The sequence below is a fragment of the Podarcis filfolensis genome, assembly GCF_964270895.1.
Source record: "Podarcis filfolensis genome assembly, chromosome: 2".
Taxonomy (NCBI): Eukaryota; Metazoa; Chordata; class Lepidosauria; order Squamata; family Lacertidae; genus Podarcis; species Podarcis filfolensis.
The window spans coordinates 3,119,534-3,130,990 of NC_139605.1; the positions used below are offsets into that span (position 1 = coordinate 3,119,534).

Here is an 11,457-nt window from a genome sequence, read left to right on the forward strand (position 1 = left end):
AATTGACAACATGTCTAGCAAAGCATCATAGGTCACCCTTCCATCAAAAAAGTTCTCATGGATGCTGTAGCCCAGGGTGATGTTGGGTAACAGCTTTTGATTCTGGTTGATCGCTTGAATGGCATACAAGAAGGAGAGGAGCTGCCAGTACTTTGTGGGTCCTTTCCTGGGGGGAGAAATTATATACATGCCAGCACTGTCCAAGTGATATTTCTGTTCTACCTCTAATATTCAGCTCTACCTCTCTTTCAAATCAGAACCAGTGAAGGCAGTGAAGGTCCTGTGTGAGGCAGATGGAGGTTGGATGGCGGCTAACAGATTGAGGCTGAATCCTGACAAGACAGAAGTACTGTTTTGGGGGGACAGGAGGCAGGCAGCTGTGGAGGACTCCCTGGTCCTGAATGGGGTAACTGTGTCCCTGGAGGACCAGGTGCGCAGCCTGGGAGTCATTTTGGACTCACAGCTGTCCATGGAGGCGCAGGTCAATTCTGTGTCCAGGGCAGCTGTCTACCAGCTCCACCTGGTATGCAGGCTGAGACCCTACCTGCCCACAGACTGTCTCGCCAGAGTGATGCACGCTCTAGTTATCTCTCGCTTGGATTACTGCAGTGCGCTCTATGTGGGACTACCTTTAAAGGTGACCCGGAAACTACAACTAATCTAGAATGCGGCAGCTAGACTGGTGACTGGGAGCGGCCGCCGAGACCACATAACACCAATCTTGAAAGATCTGCATTGGTTCTCAGTACGTTTACAAGCTTTTGGAATGGGACACTAAAGAGGACCAGGTAAATTGCGTCATTATAAAATGGGCGCAGGATGTGGGACATAATATATTCAAAGTGTTGGTGCTGACGTTTAAGCCCTAAACGGCCTGAAGAAGCGTCTCCACTCACATCGTTCAGCCCGGACACTGAGGTCCAGCGCTGAGGGCCTTCTGGAGGTTTCCTCACTCCAAGAAGCCAAGTTAAAGGGATCCAGGCAGAGGCCCTTCTTGGTAGTGGCACCTGCCCTGTGGAACACCCTCCCACCAGATGCCAAAGAGAAGAACAACTTCTACACTTTTAGAAGACAACTGAAGGCAGCCCTGTTTAGGGAAGCTTTTAATGTTTAACAGACCACTGTAGTTTAATATTTTATTTTAATAATATTTTAATATTTAATATCCATCCCCACAAAACGTCTTACCAATAAAAGCTGGTGGAAGGACATTGGCTAAAGATATGATGATGAAACACAGTGTTTGTGGCAGAAAGGACCCCACTGATGAGGTGGTCTCCTGGCCTGAAATAATTAGGTGAATCTATCTCATCCCTTTCCAAAGACAAGAGGCATTTTGTCTTCAGTTTCCCACAGTCCCCATAAGGCAGTAGAAGCAGTAGAATGAGGACCATCTTTTTTCCTCCCAGGAACGAGCACCTCCCTTACAAAGAATTAGAAGTCTTTTGTTGTGGTCCTTGCAAGATGCAGTAACTTTCTTCTTACTAACGGAGCCCTGCAGAGGGATCACATCTGAAGTGGAGAGAAGTCAAGCCAACCTCATTCTGGTGCAGTTATCATCTGTCCTACATCTCAGCCCCCCCAAGTTTTGAGTGGCTTAGGAGGCATATATCTGCCAGACCTTTCTGCCTCATATCCATAACATCACGTTTAGTGGACTCAAATGTGATCTTTGGAAGCAAAAAAACCACACACACTATCATTTTGATAATTATACGGAGAAGAAGTACCACCTCTGCAAGTTCCTAAACACTTTATGCAGCTCCACCTGCAACTGCAGGGCTGAAGAAAAACATGTTTGCGAAAACTCCAAGATCTACCTCCAAACTGTGAGATGCAAATGCCAAAGATTGGTGAAAAATGCCATGCTTAAAAGTTAGAAGTTCCCTGAACTATCATACGTGAGCCCTGGCAGAATCCCCCCCCCCACGCGCGCGCACTGATGCTAACACAGGATAGGGCTATTCTGATGAATTTGAGAGGTGAACAAGGGAACTGAAATTTCACGTAAAGACAGAGGCGATTCAGATTTTTTTGTAGGTTTTTTGTTTTGTTTTTGTTCTTGTTTTTATTATATACTTTTTGGTCTTATCCTGTATTTTTATGCTGCGAACCACCCTGAGATCATTGGGTGAAGGGCAGTGTAAAAATTTAATAAAGAAACAGACAAACCAACACTTGGAATTCTAAAAAAGCTTTCAACAAGGTGCCTCCTAGGTAAGCTTAGTAGTCATGGAATAAGAGAAGAGGTCCTCTGGTGGATCAGGAATGGAAGTTGCAGGAAGCAGAAAATAGGTTTAAGTGGATAGTCCTTCAAATGGGGGGGGGGTGCCAGATGTTCTTGACCAAAAGCTCGCAAGGACAATCTGGCCACATCACGTTGCACCAACTAGAGATTCTGCACCAGACCCAAGGGCAGCCCCAGAAAGAGTGCATTGCAGTAGTCCAGCTCCAGGTTTTCCATTACTCCAGTGGTCAGGCTATTCCTGTTCACAAACAGCCATAGAGGACACATGGGTCTGTAGTGACAAAGGGGTATCCAAGAGTACCCCCAAACTATGCACTTGCTCCTTTAGAAGTGGGAATTATCCAAAGAGCCTACAAATTGTGTGTCAAGCTCCTGTGTTCCTGTCACTCCCTAAGTGATGAAAAACCAGACAAGACAACAGCATAACATTGGGTCCAAATGAGCCACAACTCTATTGATTACAGATGTGAATGGTTTGGCATCGGCATTGCGTATAGCCATTTATTCCACCCCAGTCCATCTGCTGGGGGTGCATCTAAGGGTAATCCACACCTGCCCCCCCCATGACTTACATCAAGTAGGGGTAATCACCGAAGGGTCCCAGTTGGAGGAGTGCTATGGCCCTAGCCCCCGCCTGGGCATCCGGACAGAAGCAACTCCTCACATATCCCTTTGACAGGATACCCTTAACCAAAAAAGGGCAGACAGAGGCTGTAACCTCCCCTCCAGCCAAGACTAAGGCTTACCCAATGCCTAACCTCAGAAAGTTGTGAGGATTGCTATGAGGAAGGCGAAAATCAAATGGCCAGGGCCAAGTTACCAAGTGGAATAATTCCTGCCAGGTGTTAGATTTCTGTTAGGACTGGGATAAATTGTGTTCGCTGAGCCCGTATTTTATACAGTCTGTATATGATGTTTGTTTGATAATGTGTGGTGTGCTATGCCTAATAAAGGATTTTGAATTGAATTGAAAGTTAGATTTCTGTTTATGCCACTGTGCAGTTTTTGGAGTCACAAGACTCTGTTTACATTCCAGACTGTTGGAAGTCTCACGGGAGACGGGAGACGGATGTTGTTATTACTCATTTCCTGTTTCTTTGTTCCAGTTGGTTCTCTGCCTTCACAGAGAGCAGATGTATATTCTTTTCTGTCCTGTGTAGTTTGAAATAAAACGTAGCAATGTAGCTCATATATTTCTCGTCCTTCTGCTGATGTTTGTATACTCTGGGGAATGAGAACGTGCTTAGAGCCTCATCAAAGGCTTAGGTCGTTAATCACTATCAGAGTAGATGACGAAGAATGTCCGCGGAGGAGTAGCTCGGTTGTGCAGAGTTCCGACACCAGGCCCCAAATATGGCAGCTGACAATGTTCATAGGAAGGTCTTAGTATGAAAATAAGACATATGGGCCTGGGCAAGTTATCCCCCCAGGGATCGGGGCAAAGCAATGCCTAGTGGCTGGTTGGGCCCACCCCCTGTGGAATGCCTGCACCTAAGCCTGGCACAATTGGTCAATCCGCAGGCAGGCAGCAACCCTCCCCAGCAGGGCACCAAATTGCGGGCGTGGACTTGGTTGGCCACACCACCACCTGACCATTAAAGGTAAGTGGACTTTGAAGGATTTGAACACAATTTATTGGATCTTATTGAGTCCACTGGTGCATCCAGACACTGGTCACAAGCCTTCAGAGACTCTCCTGTTATGGAGAAGGAGAGCTGTGTGTTAATGTAAAGGTGTAAAGACCCCTGGATGGTTCAGTCTCGTCAAATGCGACTATGGGGAGTGGCGCTCATCTCGCTATCAGGCCGAGCGATCGGGTGTTTATCCACAGACAACTTTCCGGGTCATGTGGCCAACAGGACTAAACCGCTTCTGGCGGGATGGGACACCTTGATGGAAGCCAGAGTTTGGGACTTGGGACACAATATACAAATGGCAGATTGGGAGAGGTAATGGAAAACAGATTTGAAATTTATGGGACCTTGTTCACTGACATAAAATTATATGAAAATGATGTACTGGTGGTATTTGGCTCCAAATAGAACGAGTTCAAATACCTGCTGGAAATGTCAAGAAAAAGAAGGTACCTTTTATCATATGTGGTGGATGTGTAAATTCATCAGCAAATCTCTTTGGAGGTCTACCTCTCGTGGCTCTTTCAGACCTGCGAATTAGTCATAAGTCTTCAACACTCCTCTTCTTTCTTAGGAGAAAAGTGGCCTATAGTGAACAGTGGTTCCTCCAATTCTCGATCAGAGCCTTCAGAGGGTCGCATAGAGGCCGTAGCACTCTTGAAATCCGCTGAATCATCCGATTCAGATTCAGATTCAGAACCTTCATTAGTGGGTGTGGGCCTTTGCTGTTGTTTATCCTCAGTCTCTTCACTGTCATCAGGATAACATTGGAAAATTCCCACATTCTCCCCCCACTTGGCTATAAAGTAACTGAAAAATTATGGGAGATGATATATAATGAATTGGAAAAAATGTTTAAAATAACTTTTGTTTAAAAAACCAGAAGCCTTCTTATTAGGAATTATAGGTACCGACATACCAAAGGACCAGAAAAGATTGTTTATGTATGCGACAACAGCTGCACGGATGCTACGAGCCCAGAGATGGAAGAAACAACCCTGAGCAGAGAAGAATGGCAAACCAAGTTGATGGACTATGCTGAAATGGCCAAATTAACTGGGAAGCTCAGAAAGCAAGACCATTGTAAGCAGGTTAAAACATTAGCAGGATTTTAACCACACTTGTAAATTAACGGAAAGTATGGACAATTTGGAAAGACAAAATTTGGACAGTTTTGATATGCAGGTGTAAATATTACCACTAGGATCTACAGAAGGGTTGGGGGGAAGTCAGGAGATTCAGCGGAATTTTGGCATTTGAATCTTGTATTGCTTTTTGTTGTATGTTTCTTTATTTTATTCATATAAAAAAATTAAAAAACAACATCAAACTGCTAGGTTGGCAGGAGCTGGGACAGAGCAATGGGAGCTTGCCACTGTCGCACGGATTCGAACCGCCAACCTCCCGACAAGCAAGCCCAAGAAGCTCAGTAGATCACCCTGCCAGCCATGTCCCTAGAGCTGTGTGTTATGGGCATACTGGTGGCCCCTTGCTCCAAAGCTCCTCAGGACCGCACCCCATGACTTCATATAGATTTTAAATAGCGTATAGATCTTAAATAGCGCTGGGGAGAGAATAATAACTTGCAGCACCCCATAACATATCAAAATTTACAAAAAGGGCAACCCAAATGATCACAACATGTCAGGGAATAGTCTAAAGACGAGGACAGGGGAATGCATTCTATGGCAGACCAGTTTCCTCTCCGATGGAGAGATGGAGGGGGAAAAGTCACACAAACACCCTTGTTCACAGGCTGTTCAGAAGCAGAGAGACAGGAGCTGAACAGCTGAGGGAAGAGTTGCCCAGGTACGAGACAATGACAAGGGAACCCAAAGGGAGGGGGCAGCTAGTTGAGATGTCACTTGAGAGTGTGGGGAACCCCCCTCACCACAGACTCGGAGGTCTGAACATATCAGAGAGCAAAGAAGTCAGAGGGAGGGAAGAACTTCCCATTGGCACCTAAAATGCTACGGAAGTCGGAAGGAGGATTTAGAGCAGCCAACTGCCCTCCTTGCGGAGAGCTGTGTATTTCTGCTTGCAACATGGTGCTGTATTAAAAGGACTATAAATAGATCAACTGCTTGTTAATTCTTATCTGTGATGTTACCAAAGGGAGAGGAGAACTCTCCACGCCTGACACAACATCACTCTTCCCCCTTCCCCTTTCCTTTACTTCTCATGGAAACTCAAGGGATTTGTCCAAAGTTCTCCTTTGGGTCCACTAAAATAGACCCCATTTTTGAGAGGATAGTGAGGTGACATCCTGCTTCTAATTCAGTCAATGAATCAGTCAACCAAACAATAATGCTTTCCACCTGTTACAAGGCCTCTCCAGACACCCTGCTGATTCAGCATTCATCCTGATTATGTGGTGCTCTATGATAATAATCATAATCATAATCATAATAATTTATTCATTCCCCGCCCTCCCCAGCCAAGGCCAGGCTCAGGGCAGCTAACAAGCAATCATAAAAACAAGCTGAATGAATACAACTTAAAAACAAGATTAAAATACAACATTAAAACGTTAAAACGCAGCCTCATCACAGAAGGAGAAAGGAAAAAGAAAGAGGGGGAGGGAATCAAATTGACTCTAAGCCAAAGGCCAGGCAGAACAACTCTGTCTAACAGGCCCTACAGAAAAAAATCAGATCCTGCAGGGCCCTGGTCTCACCAGGCCAGAGCCAGTGTTGAAAAAGCCCTGGCTCTGGTTGAGGCTAATCTAACTTCCTCAGGGCCCAGGACCTCTAGGGTGTTGCTATTTATGGACCTTAAGGTCCTCCATGGGCAATACCGGGAGAGGCGGTCCCATAGGTTCGAGGGTCCTAGGCCATGAAGGGCTTTAAAGGTTAAACCAGCACTTTAAATCTGACCCTGTACTCCACCGGGAGCCAGTGCAGCTGGGAAAGCACTGGGAGAATATGCTCCCATGGCAGAGACCCCGTGAGGAGCCTCACTGCAGCATTTTGCACCTGGTGGAATTTCTGGAACAGCTTCAAGGGCAGCCCCGCGCAGAGCAAATTACAGTAGTCAAGCCTGGAGGTGGCCGTCACATGGATCACTGTGGCCAGGTTGGGGCGGTAAAGGTAAGGGACCAACTGCTTGAATCCCACCTGCAAAATATTCATGAAATGTTCATGATGGTGAAAGTTGTGGTCACAGTTTCACTATGGCGTCAGTCCACTTTCAGTGAGGCCGATGGGCCTTTGCTCTCTCCTACAGGTCGCTAATGGAAGGTATTTAAGCATCTCAGGGTGGACTTGTTTTATTTTCTGTGCTGGAAACAGCTGAGAGTTTAGATACAGCAAGAATTAGAAATGTTGTTTTCATTCAGTGGAGGGGGGCACTTTTTCATTCTAGCTCTAAATATGGGAAATACTGGAATATCCTGTCCTTCCTGGCTGCCATTCGTGAAATCAATCAGGACCCCAGGCTCTTACCCAATGTCACCCTCGGCTATGTCATCTATGACCATTATTCTAATGCATGGATGACGTCTGATGCCCTGCTAGACCTGCTCTCTACTGGGCACGCAGACATTCCAAACTATGGCTGTGGGAAGAGGAATAACCTGTTGGCTGTTCTTGAAGGTGCTGAAGCTGTTATTTCTAGACATATGTCACCTGTGTCAAACATCTACAAAATCCCACAGGTATGGCTGGTTCGGTGTTAAGACGGAATTGTGCCTCTGCCATGGGCTTTTCATTCTTTCCTTTTTGGATTCTCCCAAAGGTGAGGGTGGGATGGAACCTGGAAGCAGGTGCACTCAACACTGGTGTCAGATGCCCTATGACACGCCGCCACAGCATTTAATAACCATGTTGCTTGTTTACAATGCATTCAAAACACAGTTTTTTGAGTAATTTAGCTGAGTCTCTAGTCTAATATTCTGGGATGTGATTCAGTCCCACAAAATATTGAGAGTCTGGAGGCATTCCTGGAAGACCTCCTCCCGTTCTCCACGGTCAGCATTTTGTCTTGTTCTTTGTGTGCGTGTCTGTGGGACTATAGTTGGTCAACTGTCTGAGATTTGTCCTGGAACCACAGCAAAGCACTCGCCTCTCCCTTTGGATGCTGGGCAAGTTATGGATACACTGTTCCTACTATTCATGATAAAACCCAGTTCCCCTTTTTTTACCAGATGGCCACAAATGGAGATCCCCTGAATCTGGGGATTGTCCAACTGCTTCCGAACTTCAGATGAATGTGGATTCCCATGTTGCGTGGTAAAGTCCTTAAAACAATAACAATAACAATAATTTATTTATACCCTGTCCATCTGGCTGGGTTTCTCCAATCACTTTGGGTGGCTTCCAGCAAAATATTAAAATACAATAATTCATCACATATTAAAAGCTTCCCTAAACAGGGCTCCCTTGACATGTCTTCTCAAAGTCAGTTGTTTATTTCTTTGACATCTGGTAGGAGGGCATTCCACAGGGCGGGTGCCACTAACGAGAAGGCCCTGTAACTTCACTTCCCGCAGGGAGGGAGCCAGCAGAAGACCCTGAGTGTTGGACCTCAGTGTGCAGAAAGAAGGATGGGGGTGGAGACACTCCTTCAGGTATACTGGGCCAAAGCGGTTAAGGGCTTTAAAGATGAGCACCAATACTTTGAATTCTGTCCAGAAACGTACTGGGAGCCAATGTAGGTCTTTCAGAAGCAGTGTTATGTGGTCTCAGCAGCTACTCCCAGTCACCAATCTAGCTGCCGCTTTCTGGATTAGTTGTAGTTTCCAGGTCACCTTCAAAGGTAGCCCCACATAGAATGTGTTGCAGTAGCCCAAGTGAGTTCTCAACACCAGCCCGCCCCCTGTCACCCAAGAACAGCACTTCTGTCTTGTCAGGATTCAACCACAATCAGTTACCTGCCATCTATCCTCCAAATGCCTCCAGACACTCACACAGGACCTTCACCGCTTTCACTGGTTCCGATTTAAAAGAGAGTTAGAGCTGGGTATCATCCGCATACTGATGAACACCCAGCCCAAACCCCCTGATGATCTCTCCCAGCAGCTTCATGTACATATTAAAAAGCATGGGGGAGAGGATGGAACCCTGAGGCACCCCACAAGTGAGAGCCCAGGGGTCTGAACACTCATCCCCCACCACCACTTTCTGAACACGGCCCAGGAGGAAGGAGTGGAACCACTGTATAACCCTCAGCTCCCAGCTCCTCTAGACAGTCCAGAAGGATGTTGTGGTCAATGGTATCAAAGGCCACTGAGAGCTCCAGTAGAACCAGGAAACACCTTTCACCTTTGTCCTTAGCCCGCGGGAGATCATCGACCAGCACAACCAAGGCAGTTTCAGTCCCAATATGAGGCCTGATTCCCGATTGGAAGGGATCCAAATGGTCCCCATCCTCCAGGCATGCCTGGAGTTCTTCAGCAACCACCTGCTCAATCACATGAATTTCTTCATGGGAAGCTAGACGCCTCTTGGAAGAGAAGCTGTTTCCACATTTCTAATACGCTTCATGCCCTGTACAGTGGTACCTCAGGTTACAGACGCTTCAGGTTACAGACTTCACTAACCCAGAAATAATACCTCGGGTTAAGAACTTTGCTTCAGGGAGGACTTCCGGGTTAGCGCCATCGGCGAATGGCGGAGTTCCTCCGACTGGAGGAACTGGCTCCGTGGAAACTGGGTCTTCCCGCCGCGGCGAAGGTGGGGACCCACTAGAAATCCCAGGTGGAGGAAGCCTGGGAACGTGGGGTTCGGCAGGGCACCAGGAGCGCCTCCCCTACTCGCGGGGAACCCCATTTTGGGGCTCCGGAGCGAAGTGGGGTGAGCGGTGCGGTGCTGCGAACTGATTGCTACTTTTACGGAGGGAAGCCGCATAGCCATTGCCGGAGAGCGCTGACTTTTTCCTGTGGACAATTGGACTCTAAACAAGTACCCGTGAGTAGAAACGGAAAATTGGATCAAGAAACACCCTAGTTTGGCACCGAAGCGGGAAGGTTCAAAACAGGAAGTCCGCCTTCCGCTTTCTGTAAATAGACTGAAGCAAAAACCTTGTAAGCTAATAGCCTGGAAAGTTGTTTGTAAAGGTCAAAATTTCCTTCATTTATAACCACTAAAACCCCCTTGGAAGCAGGAGAAAAGGGGGGTGGGAATTTGACTGTTCAAGCCTGCAGGAGAGGGAGTAAAGAAAAATAAGTTTCCACCGTCTCAAACCTGGGAACGGGGTGTCAGAGACAGAAATTGTTGGAGACGTCCAGACTGTGAATGGAACATTTTGACAGATAGCTAAAAAAAGAGAAACAAACTGATTCCAATGTTGCCTTTTGCATTCTAAAGAAACAAAATATTTGAAAATTGAAAGTAACTTTATTTTGTTGGACATGCTTTAAAAAGATGGACACAAATAGAAATTGTCTCCTCTAGAGGGAGCTTGTCAAATTGTTGCTGCAGTCTACTTGGGGACTTTACAGCTACGAGATTAAGATCGTGGGACCAGTCTTTTGACCTTGAATAAAAATGTGTTGGGAGGAAGTTTTGGTGCCTGCTTTTTGTAAGACAAATGCTTTGCTGGAGCAGTTGCATGAGAAGATGGATTTGATGACTGTTGTAGTCAGTAAATGTGGACAAACATGGAATACTGACACAGAAATCATACAGGGACCAACTCAGGAAACTGGTTTGACTGGGCAAGTGCAAGGGCAGATGATAATGGAGGAGGTTGCGGTTGCACCTCAAGTAATACAAATGGAGAGATCCGAGGCCCTGCAGGAGCATAAGCCGCTGTTTTTGAAGATTGAATTTGGAGTGGGCCAGGGGGAGCCTGGAGTTGAGGAGGCTCTTAACTTTGGAGGGACTTTGAAATATGCTGTTAAATATTTTTTTTGATTACATTGATGACTGTGGGGAGTGGGACTGTGGGGAATGGGCTGGTCTGATGAGGGGAGATGGAGATAATTATGGGCTGGAATCCCCCAGAGATCTACTCCTCAATGAGAAAGGAAAGAAATCAAGAAAGAGACCAACAAAAGACAAGGAAAAGTGCAAGTATAAACAAGAAGAAGAAGATCTGCAGAAGGGGCATAGAAGAGATTTAAGAGCCTCGGACATACGATTACCAGGTTGATGGACTAGATGGAATGGACAGTAAGGACTGACATAACCCGAGACCAGGAAGAAGGGACGTTGGATGAAAATTGGAAGAAAGTCTATAAAGAAAATTTTTTATTTTGGGAATTAGTGTAAAATTAATGAATATTAGGGAAAATGTTGGAATGAAACTGTCTGGCTTTAGTAGAAATGATATAAGGAGTTATGTATAAATAAGCATTAAGTTTTAAGGTATTTTACGGTAAGATAAGGTTAAATAAAGTAAGGCAAATTGAATAACAGAATATGGTGAAAGATGGAAAAGATTTGCTGAGTTAATTATTAGGTTAGACTGTCAAGATAAATTATTCAATAAAAATTGAGAAAGATGGAAAGAATTTGCTGAAATAACTAATTAAGCTAGAACACAAAAAGGGAGGTGTGAGGAGGTAAAGGAAACAAGCAAATGAAAGATAAAGATATGTAATATGGGATTTGTATTTTTCTTTTTTTTGTTGTT

At 45.7% G+C, this 11,457-nt stretch overlaps 1 long non-coding RNA gene across 1 annotated transcript in view; it reads left to right on the forward strand.

The window, feature by feature from the left end:
• LOC310757463 overlaps positions 1-11,457 on the forward strand; it is a 253,294-nt gene that overhangs the window by 157,960 nt on the left and 83,877 nt on the right. The gene's annotated exons all lie outside the window — the stretch shown is intronic.